Genomic DNA, 19,527 nt, shown 5'->3' on the forward strand with positions numbered 1-19,527 from the left:
TTTACCTGAATTCACACTTGCTGGCTTAAAGATGACTGAGGGCTAAATGGTGTATTATTTTATTCAGTCTAGTAGTGCAGTAAGAAGTAATGAGATGTCTTCCCACTTACTTGGTAGGCTCATCTGGAACTTGGGGCACTCTCATTCAAGAATAAGGAGAGTAAGGAGATGCTTTTGCTATTGCTCTTGCTACGTTTGTATAAGATACGGTCTCCAATATGCATGCTACAAAGTTATATAATAAAGTTTAAACCCAGTATTCCTGGTTTCAAGGATGACTTAATCTTCAGTGAGTAAATAAACTCTACAGTCACGTTATACATCAAGTATATTTGTAGGCTTTGCCTTCATCATTAGAAAATGTCCAACTACTTGTAATGACAGGGGAAATACTTAGCCAAGGAATCTATCTAGCCTGGTACTTTGTTCCCAGAAATGGTTACAGTAGATGCCATTGAGGATAGATAGCATATGAGCCTGGCCACCTTCTGCAATCCTTTTCCCTCATAGTCCCTGCAACAAGTGTAATAATTGGATAGGGCTCTTAGTAAATTCCTTCCTATTTCCTACTTCTGTTTATGGACCTGCTGGCCATGAATTTGCCTAAACCTTTCTTGAACATGCTGATATTACCTGCTTCCCACATGTCCTGCAACAACAGATTCCAGAAGCATGTAACAAACATCCTTTTATTTATTTTAAAATCACCTCTTACCAGTTTCAGTGAATGTCCCGTGGTTCAAGTACAGAAGGATTCCTAAGGGACATCAGCATTCCTTAAACTTCTTTACATGTTAAGAAAAAAATAGTCAACAGGTTTCTGGGTCAAGTGTTAGAGTTAGAATAGAATCATAGAATCTTAGAATGGTTTGGTTAGAAGGGACCCTCAAAGGTCATATAGTCTAAGCCCCCTGCAATGAGCAGGGACATCTTCAACTGGATCAGGTTGCTCAGAGCCCCATCCAACCTGACCTTGAATGTTTCCAGGGATGTGGCATTGACCACCTCTCTGGGAAACCTATGCCAGGGTTTCACCACTCTCATTGTAAAAAATGTCTTCCTTTTATCTAGTCTGAATATACCCACTTTTAGTTTAAAACCATTATGCCTTGTCCCGTTGCTACAGGCCCTATTAAAAAGTCTTTCTCCATCTTTCTTATAAGCCCCCTTCAAGCATTGAAAGGTCGCAATAAGGTCTCCATGGAGCCTTCTCTTCTCCAGGCTGAACAACCCCAATGCTCTCAGCCTGCCCTCATAGGAGAGGTGTTCCATCCCTCTGACCATTTTTGTGTCCCTCCTCTGGACCCGCTCCAACAGGTCCCTGTCTCTCCTGTGCTGAGGACCCCAGAGCTGGACGCAGAACTGCAGGTGGGGTCTCACCAGAGCGGAGCAGAGGGGCAGAATCCCCTCCCTCGACCTGCTGGCCACGCTTCTTCTGATGCAGCCCAGGGTACAGTTGGCTTTCTGGGCTGCGAGACCACATTGCCGGGTCACGTCCAGCTTTTCATCCACCAGTACCCCCAAGTCCTTCTTGGCAGGGCTGCTCTCTATCCTTTCATCCCCCAGCCTGTATGGATACTGGAGGTTACCCCGACTCAGATGCAGGACCTTACACTTGGCCTTGTTGAACCTCATAAGGTTCATGTGGGCCCACTTCTCAAGCTTGTAGAAGTTGTGCATCTCAAGTAAGTACCACATTTATATGTTGCAGGAGATGCTGAGACATACATTCTAAATGAATCTCCAGTAATCTAGTTTCCAGATGAATACATTTGGAGGAAGCAGCAGTCAGCGTCTTGAGTAGAGATAACAGCCCATCTTGCAGAACTATGAAATATTTAGAGAGTTTTCTAGCTGAATGAAAACCCTGTGGAGTGTAACCAGGAGTAGCAAGCTACCCATCATGATTTCATTCATATTTATGTATCCATTTTCAAATACAGTTATTAATTTCTTAATTTTTTCACCTTAATAAAATAAATTTTGCTTTCCCCTTAATGGGTGGTCTAGTTTTCAGAGTAATTTTGACAGATGGAAGAAATTGAAGGTGTCCCATTCTTCTGAGAATAGACACATCAAAGGGAACAGACTGGTCCATCCTCACAGTGCCTAGAGTCCCAACACAGCACCAGTGGCTTCACGTCAAATTTGTGGATGTTCCTCCAGCAAGTTGCAAAAGCTTTTCTGAGGATTGATGTTGTAACTGTCTATTTAGAAATAGTGTCTTCTGGTGGCAAGTCTTAACCAGATTATTGTTGACATTCAGCAGAAAAAGAGGGATGATTTCTTCAACCTCTGGGACAAGTCAGCATTGCAAGCACAGTCTTTCTAACATTTAAGCATCTTGGAAAGGACAACATGAGAAATGGGCTGAGTTTTCACCTTGCCTGTCTGGGTCATGGGTAAATAAATTATGCTCTGATGTGAGCTGCAACAGTCTCCCATACAGAGCTTCATGGGACCACTGGAAGAACTGAAAAAAGTAGCACCGCCTTTCCCAGGATGCCTCACTATGCATTGCCCCCCAGTATTGAGATAAGGGCTTTGTATAGCATCAGGAATACGAGCCTTCTATAAGGAAGTACCACACCTAGAGAAAATGCAACCTATTATACATACTCAGTCTTTGTAAGGGAAGCTGGCAAAGCTAAATAAAAATTCTTATGCCATCAGAATTTTATGATTACTGTTGCTATTATCACTACCTGCAGCTAGCAAGGGCAGTTGAAAAAGCAGAGGCCAACATCATCAGGGTATTTCCTTTAATTTTGGCTGTCCATTCTCTTTGCAGTTTTGTATGCACCAGGTTTCTACTACCATGCCTCCTCAATGTTTTTTTCTCAACCATTTTATCCACTGCACACCCTAGTCCTTCCATTTACTCTGTTTCTTATATTTGAGTCTCTTGTACTTACCTGAAAGCAAACAAAACCCTTCCTGCAACTGACATGTTATTTGCTGGGCTTCACGTTACTCTCTCTGATTAGGTAACTATCTGATTCTCTATTCATCATCTGACTGTTGAGATCATTTAGGATGGTGACTGTGCACTGTCTTCTTGTCTTTGCCCAGTATGGTTGGATCCTGATCTTGACTGATCAGGCAACAGCTTGATAATAACAAGAAAGAATGCTATAATTCAATAGTAACCTGTTGATACATGGTAATACATTAGCATGCACCAAAACCAAAGGATGGTGTCTTTCTATGACAAGCCTTTATGTGTAAGCTAAATTTGATATTTATTCTGTGCAGAATGTAGATTGCATTACATATCTAAAGCCACACATATGGACATCCCTTTCTTGCCCTTTTAATTACAAGATTGCTGATTTGTTTTCTGATATTATGAACATGTTTCTGTATGATCATTTAACATGTCCATCAGTGCTAGCGAAGAATAAAAGCAGTGAAGATATGCTCTGTTTGTCGGAAATATTTTCCTCAGTTACTTTAATTTGCAAAAATTGTCAAAGCCTTCAGAGCTCACTCAAATACTCCTTACAGTTTTCTAAAATATTATCATAAGAAAGAAAAAGATTCACTCAGCCCTGTCCCAAAACACAAGAAGAATTTCTCCATATGCTTCTAATGATGCTCATCAATTTCTTCACATTTCCTTTGCTTTCTCTTTTTATTCTCTGAATTTGTATTCAAATTAAGAATTGAGAATAAACTTAAATCACACATATATATCCTCTTGCATATTCAAAATAATAATGCGCAAACAAAAAATAAATAATTTAAGACATTCAAAGGTATCTATTTTGGCATACAACTAAACGACCTGCTAGACAAAAATGCCAAGTTTCTGACAACCTCAGTGAGGCCAACTGGCTTCTCAAGCATTTTCACAAAGATTAAAAGAGTATTAAGACAGCTCATCTTAGCCATCTGCTTCTTCCAGTCCTGGCCATAGTTTCTCTTGTTTACTGGGAATGTTCACAGACTGTGAGTGAGGAACTGATCCCAGCAGAGGGAACAAGGTCTGGTAAGGTAAGTCATACCAAGCCACAACACTGAAAATGTCATTGAAGAGGTCCACCAAGTTACAAATGGTCCACTGAAAGAAATGAATAAACCTGCATTACCAACAGCAGCAGTGTTGTAGTTTAAGCCCAGCTGGCAACAAAGCACCAAGAAGCCGCTCACTCACTCCTCCATCCTGGCCCCAGTGGGATGGGGAGGAGAAAATAAAAAGAAAAGCTCCTGGGTCAAGACAAGAACAGGGAGAGATCACTCACCACTTTTGGTCATGGGCAAAAACGAGACTCGACTTGGGGGAAAAAAAAATCAATTTAATTTACTATCAATCAAATTGAAACAAGGATAATGGGAAGTAAACCCAAATCTTAAAACACCTCCCCCCCCTCCCTCCTTTCTTCCTGGCTCAACTCCACTCCTGATTTTTCTCTACCTTCCCCCCTCCAGTGGCACAGGGGGACGGGGAATTGGGGTTGGTGTCAGTTCATCACACATCGTCTCTGCCGCTCCTTCCTCCCTGCCCTCCATGTCTGCACGGGGGTTCCTCTCACACCCCACTCCCCTCCTTCCTCCCTGACCTCCATGTCTGCACGGGGGTTCCTCTCACACCCCACTCCCCTCCTTCCTCACTCCCCTCCATGTCTGCACGGGGGTTCCTCTCACACCCCACCCCCTGACCTCCATGTCTGCACGGGGGTTCCTCTCACACCCCACTCCCCTCCATGTCCGCACGGGGGTTCCTCTCACACCCCACTCCCCTCCATGTCTGCAGGGGGGTTCCTCTCACACCCCACTCCCCTCCATGTCTGCACGGGGATTCCTCTCACACCCCACTCCCCTCCTTCCTCCCTGACCTCCATGTCTGCACGGGGGTTCCTCTCACACCCCACTCCCCTCCTTCCTCACTCCCCTCCATGTCTGCACGGGGGTTCCTCTCACACCCCACCCCCTGACCTCCATGTCTGCACGGGGGTTCCTCTCACACCCCACTCCCCTCCATGTCCGCACGGGGGTTCCTCTCACACCCCACTCCCCTCCATGTCCGCACGGGGGTTCCTCTCACACCCCACTCCCCTCCATGTCTGCACGGGGGTTCCTCTCACACCCCACTCCCCTCTCCGCTGCAGGTTCCCCTCCTTCACTCCGCTCTCCCAGAGGCGCGACCGCCATCGCTGACGGGCTCGGCCTGGGCCGGCGGCGGGTCCGGCTGGAGCCGGGGAAGCTTCCAGCAGCTTCCAGCAGGAGCCGGCCCGGCCGACCCTGCCCCGATACCAAAAAACCCCGCCACACAAAGCCGGAGCAAACAGAGGCTGCTCTATGTAAGATAAGTGTAATATTAAATCTATATCACTGTGCAAATCCAATGAGGAGCTGTGTTGTGGGCAATGCCAGCGCCACAGGCCACTGAGCATCTGCTGCTTCACCATCTCGCTGAGGCCGGGGAGCCCTGGACTGCCAACTCTGCCTTTGCGGGATTTGAGGGTGGAAGAGCCAGTGTGACATTGGTCTGTCTTAAATGTAACGTGTTGGCTTCCTGGCCTGGAAAGTCCTGCCTCTGCTGTTTTCAATGGCAAATCTGGATTCTTCTGGGGGTTAAGGAAATACAGTACCCAGGAGTCAGCTTCAGGGAGTTGAGGTAAGAAGCACCCTTTTGCCATCTTGAACCAGGTGAAAAGACTCCTCATCAGGCCTTCCCCGCTAACATCTCAGCAGCGTGCAGAAGATGGGACTTTTCTCCCCACGGGTGCAAGAAGCAGCCTATGAAGAAAGTTCTGTATATCCCTGCAGGAGAGTTCATATCTCCCCCACCATCCATGGCATTTATTTAAATATCAAGAGCTTAGAAATCATTTCTATAAATACTGAGTGTATAAAAAACCATTTGCTTCTATGAAGGACATCTCTTACAATGAAGCTTAAATAGTTCCTGTGAACTTAAATTGCTTAAATCCACTTAAAAAGTGGGATTTAGGTCCTAAGGATTTAGGAGCACAGTGAAATATAGGTTGTCTTATTGCTGAATGAGCTTGCCCCAAAGCTGGGATTAGGTAATTAGCTGGTTTAGCTTCTCCAGTCAGCTAAGCTTGGCCATGGTACCATGTTGATGTACTATATATAGTGCTTTGGCTTCCATGCTGCTGCTGCTGCAAGGCTCTGTCCTGTGGTACTCTCAGCTTGATGGATAAATTTATGTTATCTTACTATATATCACCCTCTTTGTGATTCTTGCTAGACAAAGCCCCTTTCTGAATACATTTTGTCAAGTTTCTTTAGGCTGAATAACAAGAGAAATGTTTGTAGAGTAAATTCTTCCTTCAAGTGCTCAGACAGTCTCTTTATACTAGTGCATACACATTTGCAATGCCTTCAGTTGGCTTTCTGGTGTATCTCAGAACTATTCTCTTCTGATGTTTGCTATTGTTTGTCTGAGATTGTCTTTGTTTATGCAGTCTGGCAAAACTTAAATAAAAAGGCTTTTCCTGAAAAGCTTTGAAGACTGGGTGGCTCTGGACGCTGGGGAAAGGCTGTGTTCTCTCATATGAGGTGTTAATTTGAAATTATCATTAATTTTGTTCTCTGCTTTTATGGATCATTTTTAGTGGGGGTATATGAAATGATTCAAGTAATATCCTCTGTGCCAGACACGCAGCCCCATCTCAGAGCATGCTATCACTGATGACTGTTAATGCAGGAGGTGGAATCAGCAGTGGGAGGGAAGACTGACCAAGCAAACAGCACTGGGATCTCCTGGGCTAAGGCAGGGCAGGCGAGCTGACGCTATAGCTGTCTCTGCTGTGTTTGTTCTGTGCATGACAGAAAGATTTCAGTTCACCAGGTTTTCGGTAAAAAGCACTTCACAAGGCTCTGCATTACGTACTGTAGCGAGAATTAGTATCTTTTGTTTTACCAGCAGATGTGGTCTGAAACTATGCAAGTTCCAAATAAATAGGCTGTGCAGAACACAACGCTTCAGTCAGGATTTAAAGTCAAGTTATGTCTAAGCTCCAGAGTGCAGGAGTCTGGTTTTGCTAATAAAAAATGCAGTACTCATTTTCTTGAAAGACTTAAAACGGCTGACAACCAGATGGCACTTCTGATTTTTCTTCTCTGGGACAGGCTGGAGATTTTTTCTCCCCCACCTTGGCTACTGATGCAGGAAAAAATTCTTGGCCACTTCTGCATCTCCAGATGATTGCTACTCGCTAAGGAAGCAGGAGGGGGTCATCAAGGTTTTCACAAATGTGTATGGAGACATGGTAGAGTGACATAAAAGGACATGCAAAGAATTGTGCAGATGACAGGGCTGGTACAGAAAAATAACTGGGTTTTTTTTTCCCTCCCTCTGATGGGAAATGCCACAATTCTTGAATATTTAGGACTTTCCTCCACAGTAAAGCTGTGTGTGCTCACCTTGGGGAAAGAATTATATTTTTACACATGAGCATGGCATAGTTACACAAAAAAGAAATCCATGGATGATGAAGCAAATGTTCTGCAAGGAGGAATAGGGATCTCCTACTCCAAAATTTATGTGGCCAGTATTTACTGTGGACAATATTTCACTATTTTAAAAGAAAAATCTTTCTTTTCCTGTTCAGGCTAGAAAAGATTAAGACATTGAGCTGAAACATAACATAGTAACACATATAAATTACACACAGGAAAGTATTTTATTCATAAAGGATGAACATGTGTATTATTCCAGCTTACAACTTTATACCACTTCATACCCAGCTTTCCAGTTTTGCCATGAATTTTCCTTTAGGTCTGCATCGAGAGCCTCCTAAAGTCAATAGGAAGCCTGCTGTTGAATTCTGATGGGCTTTGGCTTAAGCTTTAAAGGAATATACACTTTTGCTTGACTGTGTGGTTTATATTTTGACGAATTGCTTGTCATGTTGCCTCAGATAATTCATGGTTTCACTGGAGAGATAAACCCAAATCTTGTTCAGTCACCCCATCTTTTATAGGCATTGCAATTTACAATATATCAATCATCTGGCTGTCTTTAAGAAATTTACAGTAACTTTGTAAAATTATATAAGCCTAACATTTCAGAGATCAGAACTGGGGAGGTTTTGTTAGCACTTAAAATGTCCTACATATAGCCAATGACACATTTAATTTGCAATAAATTCCACTGAATACTCACAATTTCCAAAATGCTCCCATTAGTTATTACAATCGATCCATTGCTATATGATGGACAAGGGGTAGACAGATAATGGAACCATGTTCTGGAGCCCATCCCCAGGCACTGCAGAGGGGCCTGCAGGATCAAGATTAGCTTCATTAGCAGATACCAGCAGCCCATTACAGTCAATGGAAACTTTGCTTTCAAGCTACATGAAGTGCTGAGAGACAGGTCAAGGTCTGTTGGGTGGCTACAGAGTGTATGGGTGCACGGTCACCCCCTGCAGCAGCAATAGCTGTCCTGAAAATCTCACCCCTCAGCAGCAGCAGTAGCAAACTTGATTACTGTCAAGAGCTTTTGTCCTGTCTAGCCCCTCATTCTCGTAGAAGAAATTAAAGTGCTGAGATGCCTTGCAATGGCTCTAAGTCAACGTATGCCCAGAAGACCAGTAACCGTAGCATCTGAAGATATGACCTTGTGCCTATAGGATTTTCTTGCACTATACCCCCCTTTCTACTGCAACAGGATTAGGTCTTCATTTCTGTTTCAGCCACATTTTATTATTATGATAGCCTGCAGGCCATCATAATCCTGATCTCCATTTTCTGGCTCCATTCAAATGAGGCTAGTCAGGTTTTATGAAAGGTTAATAATATACCCGTGGGAAGACAGCACCTACTTTCACTAATTGGAGTGTTTTTTTACTACAGGTCATGTTTTTATTGGAAATATTTGGACAATTTAAAAGAGTTAGTCATCCAAATTCCAGCAGGGAGAGGAATGTGGGCTTGAGAGAAGGCAGCAAGGACTCTTAAATTAGCTCACATGAGTATACTTATTGGAAATGGTGTATGTTATGTCTTAGGAGGTTTTGTGATCCATCTTCTGCACCAAGGTCTTTGAGCCTTTCACCTCCTGCGTTGTGGTCATCCAGAAAGCCAGAAAGGCTCTGGCCATTCTCCGTGTCTCACAGGCAAGACTAGCAGACATAGGGCACGATTCATCTTTCCAAATTTTAGGTAACTGCAGTGGTTCAGAGGAATGAAGGAGAAACTTCTGGGCATGACTCACCCGAAAATAGATATCTGAAGTATATGAGATGATTCACTCTCTCTTGGTCTTTGTGAAATGGAACCTAGGGTGACTAGCACAGATGTGCAGGATAATACCTAAGATCAAGCAAGATGTGTCTCATCCATAATTACAGCAGCGATGGTTGTGGACATTAAATTAGAGATGAGTGGTTGTTAAGTGCTTGTTGTATTATTTGGGAATAAAAAAATGCTGATCATAGCAAAAAGAAAGGTCTTTTAAATCTTTTTTGAGCCAATAACTGACAAGTGTGCAATTAAATGGGCCATATATGGCAAAGCTTTCTCTGTGTGTAAATTATGTCATCTCTGGTGTGTAACCCTCTCAGATTTGAGATTGAAGTTTGGTTTAAGGACGTCCCAAGCCCTTTGCCATACAGTGGGATGTGAATACTTTTGATTTCAATAAATATGATTAAATAAACACTGCAGAGAGAGCTGTAGTGATCTGTGAGTCATTTCTGCCTGGAATTAGGAAATAATTTTAGTTGATTTTATCTTTCTCCTTTGAGCAGAGGGAATGAAACAACAGTTGTACCCAGGATGCCATCATTTGTCCCTTTAATTTAAGGCTGGTTCCTAATCTTAAGAAAAAGTGCGTGTGTGAGCTCTAATGAAAATGGCTTTCACCCATAAACACAGCATTATGAATGCCTCAGACACTAACAGCAAAAATAATCTCTGTGAATAATCACCTTAATAATGATTTTCATTAATCTTTGTTCAGAGCTGTTCTCTTTGATTGAGATGAGGAACAGTAGGTAGTTCAAATTCAGAGCAACACCAGGTACATTCAGTAGATACTCTAAGGCTTTGCATTATAAAAGCCCCTTCTGATCTGCCATGTGTACAGAGAAATTGGCATGGTCCCTCTTAATAAAAGAGTAACACAAAGAACTTTTATCAGAATAAAGGCTGTGGTCTCATTAGATATTGCAGCATGGCTTCACTTACTATGAAATTTTTCCCTTGTAATTTTCTTTCTGAGTTTAGTGCTCCTGCAAGGTATAGGAAGAAAATATTCATGAACTGCATGACAGTTTTACCAGGATTTGAACTTCTGACTGCTTGAATGTAAAGCAGGATACTTTCCACTGCTTCAGAAAGACAGTGAGACTAATGCTGCTGAAGAGGGAAGCCCAAGAGCTTCAATCCTGAAAGGCAGGACCGGGGAGCTGGAGGCTAAGAGGGCTTGTTCGTTTGCCTTTATGTCCACTGGCTTCTCTACCCTGATTTTGAATAAAGGAAACTCATTATAAATGCTGGGTGCTCAGGGTGCTTGTCAATCAGGAGAGGAGACCAAAATCTCAGTTTTCACTCACCTATCAGTAAAATTAAAGACTATTGTTGTTAAAGACAATCCCTGGGATGTGGGATTAGACACTAAACAGTGCTTCTGGTTTCTAGACAGACGGCTGGTGCTTGGTAATATTGGCCATACTGTAGTAGGCTAGACCCGAACCATACTAACCCAAATCCCTACAAAATAAAGTTCAGTCACATTCATATATTTAATAGTTTCCAAAGTCTAATTTTCTTAAATGGGCTAGGGCTAACCAACAGGAAACACTGGGAACAGCCTGGGAACACCAATGACATTGCTATTTTTGTTCTCCTATTTTTTTATCCTTAAGACTTGAAGTCTTGGATTCATTCAGAAACTGCATATAACCCTTTTCCTCCCTTTTGTAGTTCAGGAGACAGAATTCACGTAATTCTCTTTAATCTCAGGTTGCAAAAGCAACATCCAAACTGCATTTCCCGTTGTGCTGCATACTCTTCAGGGACTGCAATCTTACCACTCTGAGCCCAAACAGGCACCATGGTAATGCGTTCCGGGCCCTGGCACCAGGTATTTATTCTTGTGTAGTACTGTAAATCCAGAGCAGCTTGGGAATTACTCTGCTATGGCACTGCTGTAATTAGTTATGTCTATACCAGTAAATTGAACTTTGACAGGAAACATTCCTGGGCACTGGAACTTGAGTGTCCCCACTACTAAACACTAAGATAGTCCTCAGCACACTTTGGCTTGAACTTACTCATGGTTAGGGGCATTTGGAAAAAAGTACTTGCCAAAGACCATTTCCAAGAGGAAGCCCACACACAGATATCAAGTTTTGTAGGGTAAGAAGATAGGCATGGACCATTCTGTGCCAGTGGTTTTCAGCACCAGGCACATTTGATTTATTAGTATAGATACAGCTCTTTCCGTTCATAATTTTTTTCCCAACTCAGTGTTCTCCAAGTTATTATTTTTAATTATCTGTATTTTGTTTAAAAAGAAAAAAAGGTGTTTTCATCAGAACAGATAATTACTTGGTAGATTTATTCATTTCTAAAGCTAATTTAATTCATTAAGATTCATGCTTACATTCCTAGTACCTCCATCTACCTAGTAATTATTATGAAATTAATTTTATCTATTCTTAAGCCATGTTTGTTCTTCTTGCACATCTAACTTGCTATTATTTTCTGTGCTGTTTAGATGAGTATGTGTGTGTTTGCATAAAGAAATGAAGTACTATATAAAAATCTTATAAAATACCCTGGAAAAAGCCCATAAGACATTGAAGGAAGTGTCAGCAATACAGCCATTATTCTTGACAGATGTTCATCTAGTGTGTTTTTGAGACATTCAGTGATGGCAGCTTTGCAGTCTCCCCAGACAAGTCTTTCCTGGGTTCCATGAACTTTACAACCTTTTTTGCAGGTCTGGTTTGCATCTCTCTGGTAGTTTAAACCTGTTGCTTTCTGCCTTCTCATCACAGCCCTAATACTTACTGTCTTTTCTCATAGGCCATTCCAGACCTTTGGTCCTTCCCATTGCTCTATTTGATCTTTCTCCATTTGATGTTTTTGTTTCTTTTGATTGATTAACTTTTGTTGTTGTTTTGTGTTGCCCACTGTAGTGTCAGTCAAGTCTGCTTAAAAATGTGTTGAAACTTCGTCATCCATCTTCATGAAACTGTCCACAAAGATAAAATGTGGCATAGCTCTCCATAATGTGAATTATGGAGATGGATGTTTCTATAACACCATGCCTTCTTCCTTCACTGCATAACTAAGTTGAGATCAGGAAATCAATGGCAAAACTGATGTGGTTTTCAGGAGACCAAAGCCCTCCTCTGTAAACTCTGAGATGCACCACAGTGGGTGAGTGGAAAAATGAAGTGATTTGAATTGCCTTATTGCACCAGTCCTGAAAGGCAGCTACAAGTGTTGCCACTGCCAAGAAAATGCACGTTCTGTTCCATGTATGTGTCTTTGAATCATGAATAGAAAGTAATAAGACAAATCAGCACAACCGAGTACAGAACAAGCTGCAAGTGTAACTTTAACAGTAATTTCTACATGGGGAAGATGTTTCTGCACAGTCTTCTGATGGTGTCCTGTCTTTACCACTTTTGAAAGAGTTAAACAAATGTAGATCTTAAATAATATACCATTTCCATGCTAATGTGTGGAAAATCAAGGAAACAAGGGAAAATCTTGTAACAGCTGCTATATTATTTCTTCATTTATGTACATCTATTCTTTTGTATTCATAATGTATCTATCAGACTCCTGCAGAATGAGCCCACTGCTATGTACATTCTTTGCCTTAACTTCCACCCTTTTAAACATTAATTACAATGATATTCTGAATGTGTCAGTCCTGTGAGGATAGGTCTGTGCTTGTATTACACCAGTTAGCTCTTTTGGTTTTGTAACTTTAAGATAAAACATCAGTCATTTAATTTCTTTGCCATACAATCAAACACATAAAGGCTTATCTGAAGCTCCTGCTAATTGGCCCCTGTTAATTTGTATAAAGGCACATTTGATAACAGCGAGCATAAAAGCAAGAGAGTAAAATTTGAAGCTGTGACTTAAGCATTCCTGTACTAACTCCTCAGATTAGGTGGTGTGTGCATGCAAGTGGAACCAGCTATATAAGGAGTGGGACCAAAGATTTTATCCCTTCAGAAAATGGCATAGTGAATAAACACATAACTCTGCAGACGCTCTTCTGCCCCTGAATATTAACAATATTGTGGTCTTCTGTGAGCACAGACTGTGCATTTTGTCTCATGGCAGTAAGGGATTTAGGATCAGAACATGAATATAAAGCTTAGCTGTATGTTTGAAATGTACCTATACTGAATAGCAGTTATACACATCTTTGTTATATCAAAGCCCATCAGATTCTGCAGTTATTTTTTTGTGGGCAGGATTTCTCAAATCACATTGATCACTTCTGGGTTTTACAATTTTTTTTTTCCCTGCCAGTTTTAAGCACTTTGCAAGCCCTGGCTGAAAATGAGTCCTCTTTTAAGTTATAATCCAGCCCTTCGGCTGGTCCTCTTAAAAAATATTGCCCTTAATTGCTTTCCATTAGGAGAAGAACATTAAAGGTATAGTCAGTGACAGCCGCCCATTAGAGATGAACCAACAGAACGTGTGATCTCTGAGCCAGGAGGAAGACATGGTCTAGGTAGATGTTACTGTGTCCTGAGGGTTGTGCAAACTGCTGCCTGCTCTGGTTTCTCTGCAATTAACAGAACACATGAAAACATTAACGGGGTTTGAGGGGACTCACCTTGAAAAAAAATAATTGCGTAACCTTTGCAGAAGCATAAGAAATGTTAATAAGAAAAGCATTGTTTCCCCGGCTAAGTAAATGATGAGTATTTGTAAAGTGCAGCCTGGGCTGGGAGTCATATTCTCTCTTCAATTGGAACCACATGCAGCAGCAATTTATTAATGTTCTAACGCTGTGCAACCTGCACACTAGCTTTCAAATAGGTTAAATGTAGCACGGCATGTATAACATTAAGTATGGCAATTAAAACATCTCGGCATCCTATTCCTGATCAAAAATGACTGTCGCTATATATACACGCTGCTGTCATTAATGTTTCCGCCCTTGAACCTGTAGTTTGCTGTGTGTGATGTCCTGTCAATTAAGTGCAATTACACTTATGTTCCCTCATTTGGTGAGCTTGCCAATTTATGGTTCAGTTGCTGGGGATGGGGAGGAAATTGGACCACATTGCTCCTGCTGATGAGACTCTGAGAAGAAAAATACCATGTGAAGCACATACATTTTGGTAACTTTTTCATCCTTAAGGCAACAAGGGATGAATAAGAAAATCCCAATATTTTAGGAAAACGGACGTGGAGCTTTATCCCCCACGCTCCCAGAGGTCTTTCAGAATGCTTCTATCAAAGATCTGCCAGAACTCTAGGGCATCCACAGGGCAAGAATTGTGAAGACACACCAAGAGCGCACGGAAAGGATAGGATGCTGTTAGCCTATGTTTGTCTGTCTTTGATACCCCAGTGTCAGGAGGGCAGGTATCCATTTCAAATTGAAGAGACTTACTTTTTCAACATTTTTTAAATAAACAAAGTATACTAAAATAGACTTCTTAAGTTTTCATCAATAAATGCTTGCTTAGCTCTACAGAAAAAGCTGAGTAAGGTGGGTCATGTTAAGGGAGAAGGAAGGGTGGCTGTGAGACACAGGTGGGGAAGTGACAGCTCATGTGTGAGGAAGAGGAGGAGGAAGATGGCTGCTTCTGTGGAGGAGGTGGGGGGGCAAGAAAAGCAGATGCCTGCATGAGGATAAAGTGCTGCCACTTAGCTGGATGGTACTAAACCTGCATATGTACAGCTGTCTGTGTGTGTGATCTCCAGCAGCAACGGTCCCAAAGACCAAATCTAGCTGTTACAGGTGCCAAAACTGGGTTACCTTGTCTCAATGGCTAGGCAAGATTGTGTCAGAGAAGTCCTGACTTCCAAATTCTTTTAGGACACCAAATTATGCGTGTTTTCTCATCCCAGTGATTTGGGGTGGGATGCACCTCACTTCACCTTAGATCATTGAGTGCAGCCTGCAGTGGTGACCCTCAGCTCCCCATACAGGCCTGAGAGAAGGAGATCGTCCGGCTCCACAGGGTCTGCAGCAGTCACCTAAAAGAAGTCAGGTGTATTGTGCCTTATGAGTCCCCGTTTCCCTTCACCGAGCTGAGAGGGGACGAAAGAGGACGTGCCTACTTGCTTGGATAGGTGAGGTGAATCTCCCCGTTGAGATCAGCCCTCCTGTCCCAGCGGGGCATATCAGGAATAGCTCTATTTGAAATCCAAGAGTGCAATTCTGAACATGATCAGTCAGGGCTGTTTTCCTTTAGGAGCCTGTTTCTCCAGATGTGCAATGATAAATACATTAACTTCCTTTGCAAAGGTGTTTGGAAGGCATAAATACCTAGGGAGTTTTATCACATCCCTTTTGAAGCAGAATTCAAAGCTTATTTTAGTAACCTCCTAATTTTTTTCTGCTTTTGACTGTTTTCAGGATTACAGTCCTGCTTCTATTGATGTTTCCAGGCTTGCAACCTCAAGCCGGAAAATCACTGACTGCTTATCTCTTGTCCCTGCAACTAATAACTCAGCTTCTGCTGTCCCTAGTAACACATGCAGGGAAATGCCAAACAGGCTGTCCTATTGAAAGAAAAAAAAAAAGAAAAAAAATCCTGTTAAACTTGGGCCCTGATGCTACAAACATTGAAATGTTTGTCTGTTACAAGTTAAGGCTGCAAATAAGTGTGGGCAAGATGGATATCTTAGTCATAATATTTTTTTTATGAAGACAATTTCTGTCAGCTGTAGTTTTTGCGTTATCAACATCTGTCACTGAGGGCTGGGCTATGATCCATAAGTGTTTCAAGTAAAAGGAAACAGATTTTCCTTCTAAAAATCAGAAATTGCCAAGCTGTTGTTTGGAGCAAAACCCCGCATTTAAAGCAATCTTCTCCTAACGGTTCAAGAGAGTAATTTATTTTCTGTGTGTTTTTCTTAATTCCAAGTGTCACCTGAGATCTATCTCTTTGTCCGATAGCTGTGATTTCCTCCATGTTAGTCACTAGGATGTCAATACTTAGTAGTATGATCATATTAATTTTCTTTCCTAGAGTATAAGTGTTAGTATTGTCTAAGCACACAGTAATTTTTATTTAATATGCTACAAAGAATTTATTTACTGCTTTGAATTACTGATGACTTGAGAAATAGCAGTACAGACTTGCACCCACCTTACCCCAGGAGGAGCTAACTCCTTTGAGGAGCTGCTATGTTATGCATGGCCTTATTGTGTCTGCTACTTTCAAGAAAGCAGCAGTCAGTAGATCCAATGTCCTAAACAGTGAACATATTGTACCTGATAATCTCTTGAGTTGCTATTATCCTCCTTTGTTGGAAAAAAATGTAATGATTATTCAACAGACCACTCTGTTTCTGAAGAATCTAGTAGAAACCATTTAGTTAATCAGAGTTAACAGCAGCATCAGGAGGAGGCTGATCCTCTTGGAGGTTTCTGTTGGCACTTCTTATTTCTTTTTGTTTCGAATATTCTTTCTAACTTCCACAGGTCATGTATATACATTAAGCATAATGCTGTCTCAAATCTGGCAGAATTGTTCAGATGCTGTCTCCATCTGCCAAGGGCTTACACTCCAGAAAATCCCAGAATGCACCTAAATCCTCATTTAGTGATTCTCCTGATTCCAGGGGTAGGCTTACCTGGGGAACAGGCTAAGTGCACGGGGCCAAATTCCTCAGCTGAGCAGACTCTGAGAAAAATCAGAGAGTACTTGTTCATGAAGCCCACAGCTTCCGTTTAAAGAGGTATCTAATAATTGGGAATTAAAGACAAGTTGTATTTCCTGAAAATCTAGACCACTGATGCACTGAAACTCCCTATCAACAAATTCTTCTTTTATATTAAACATGAAGGAAGTTTTCTTAAATTTCTATTCATTCCTTTCTTGTGAAGTCTTCAATGGCACATGGAAATCACTGAATTATAATTTGTGGGGTCACTGAAAGGAAACCATAAGAAACTGCACATAATACCAGTATAATGGCAACAAAATAGGAAGAAATTACAGTCTTGAGGGTTTGTTTCAGCTGAGAAAAAATATGCTTCAGTTGTCTGTCTAGCTGGAAGTGAATGACCAGAGCACTTGTTCTCCATGTTACAAAGCGGTGTGACATCAAGTAGCTCTCTTTTAGATGTGATATAACAACAGAGTTTATTAATTCAGACTCAGAGCCATGCTAATCCCAGATGATTTATGTTCAATTTGTGGCTTTTTACTCCTGTTCCTGGGTACTAAGTCTGTTGTGCATGCATTAGATAGTCCATACCTTGTATACTGAGATTTCGCACATTAGGAGGCAGTATGGTATTTATTGATCAATTAGCACACCAAATATGTAAATACTATATGCATAACCTTAATTTGTTTGTTTTCATATCAGTTAGAAAATATAAAACATGGATCTATACAGGCAGAGCAATAGAGAAGAAATCCTGTAAAAGTTGGTGGTATTTGTGTATGTAGCTGTTATAAAGGATGGAAAACTGTACTTGCAAGTCTATAAAAAGTGCAAGTTTCCTGGCAAATATACCCCTCCTCAGAGAATATAACAGCCAAGTAGGTCTTTTTGATAAAAACCAAGAGATGGAGTCCAACCGGCACTAAACCTGGGCGTAAGACAGACTTCTGGCTTGGAGCTACCTCTGACAACACGTAGAACTTGGGGCCCTAAACCACTCATCTCTCAAGCTTGACAGGGATTATGGTCCTCTGACTTCAGGAGTCTAAAAGTCAGGCATCTGTTCTGAACTAGCTGTCTCATTTCCCTTTATGATCAATGGGGAGAGATCAGCAAGGTGATGATTCATTCCTCTTATCTCGGTCTGGCATGAACTTTCCACTTCTCCGTGTAAATTATTGTCTCTATCTTTTGCGTGTATTCTGTTCTTTCAATTGCAAAACACTTCCAGCTGTTTTTTCTCCAAGCCAGGAAAAAGCCAGGGATTGCTACCAATGAAGAAATCACAAATTTATACAAAATCCCCGCTCTACTGCAGGTACAGCTTCACACGCTTCATTGAGAAGGCATAGGGCTGTCCCTGCAGGATGGTGTGCCTGACACCAGATGGTGCCAAGTAAAGGTGTAAACGAAGGTGACTCATAATGGATGTTCAGTCAGGAGGAGATGCCAAGGCTTCACCTAGTTCCAGAGAAAGCTGCAAGATTAGAGTGCCTGACCTTGTAATTTGTAAACTAAGAGCAGTTAGAGCAGGGAAAAGAAGAGGTTAAGCCTACAATCTGTGCCCTTCTTTTGGGTCTTCCTTCAGACTTTTCGGATAAGTCAGAAAGAGGTTTCTATACAAACAACATATGCTGTTGTCTTAGCCTTTTTCACAGAATTCCCTTCTCTTGGCTCTCTGTCTCCTCTCTGGTGTCTTGCTCTCACAGTGTGGTAATTTTACTCCCCAGCACATGCAAGAAATGAAAATCATACCCACAGTATTCACATCTTGCAAACTAAAGGACAAATTTTCTTTTTTAATTCTGGTGACTTTTTGAAAGGCTTTTTTTTTTTTTTCCACCCCATATCAGCAATCAGAAAGTGTCCTGTCTTCTCTCTAATTAATGATCATTCTTTTCAGGCATTGCAGATGTCTTCGCATATGGCTCATTACCCTTAAGACAGAAACGATGTAAGAGTTAAAGGTTTATTTCACAGGGTGCTTTGGGCAACCATGAAGGATGAAGTCATTAAAAATACTTTTAACTAAAGCAAGGGCTGCTGCACAGCCTCATATTTTCCTGCTTTTACAATATTATGTGGTGGTTATACCTTTTGAATCAAGGCTTACAAGCTTTTGTTTATGGTAAAATTTGCCTGGAACAGAAGAAAACTGAAACAATAGTAATAAAACACATACATATCATCTAGATTCCAAGGAATTTACTTTTTTGGTAAACTTTAAATCAATAAAGTAAATTAATTAGAAATGTGTCTACATGTGTATTGATGACCTGGCAGATCTTACATGAGGATCCTGAATGCTAGGTTAATGAAAGAACTACAGAAATCAAAAGAGGGAATAAAGGTTAAAGTTCAGTTATACCCTACTACTAGAGTTTACAAAGCTTACTGACACCAGTATCTTATTTTTTCCTTCCCTGTTTAGTTTGATGGCTAGTAATTACTCCCTACTTCTTAAACATGCTTAACTCAATTAAATATGATAAATAATGAAACTTTCTAAAGTGGACACACAAACAACAGTTAACATATGTACTTCATTAATATATGTACTTACTTGAATATCTAAGTTGGATATTGGTACCCTTGCTGTCAAAAGTGGAGCCACTACAGTGACCTTCCACATGACATTTATTCTGAGGACTGCTGTGTGACAGACTCATCATCTTGGTAAGTTTGTTCATCGTGTTTGCAGAGTTGCATCTGTTA

Source organism: Haliaeetus albicilla, chromosome 20 (assembly GCF_947461875.1).
Source record: "Haliaeetus albicilla chromosome 20, bHalAlb1.1, whole genome shotgun sequence".
Taxonomy (NCBI): domain Eukaryota; kingdom Metazoa; phylum Chordata; class Aves; order Accipitriformes; family Accipitridae; genus Haliaeetus; species Haliaeetus albicilla.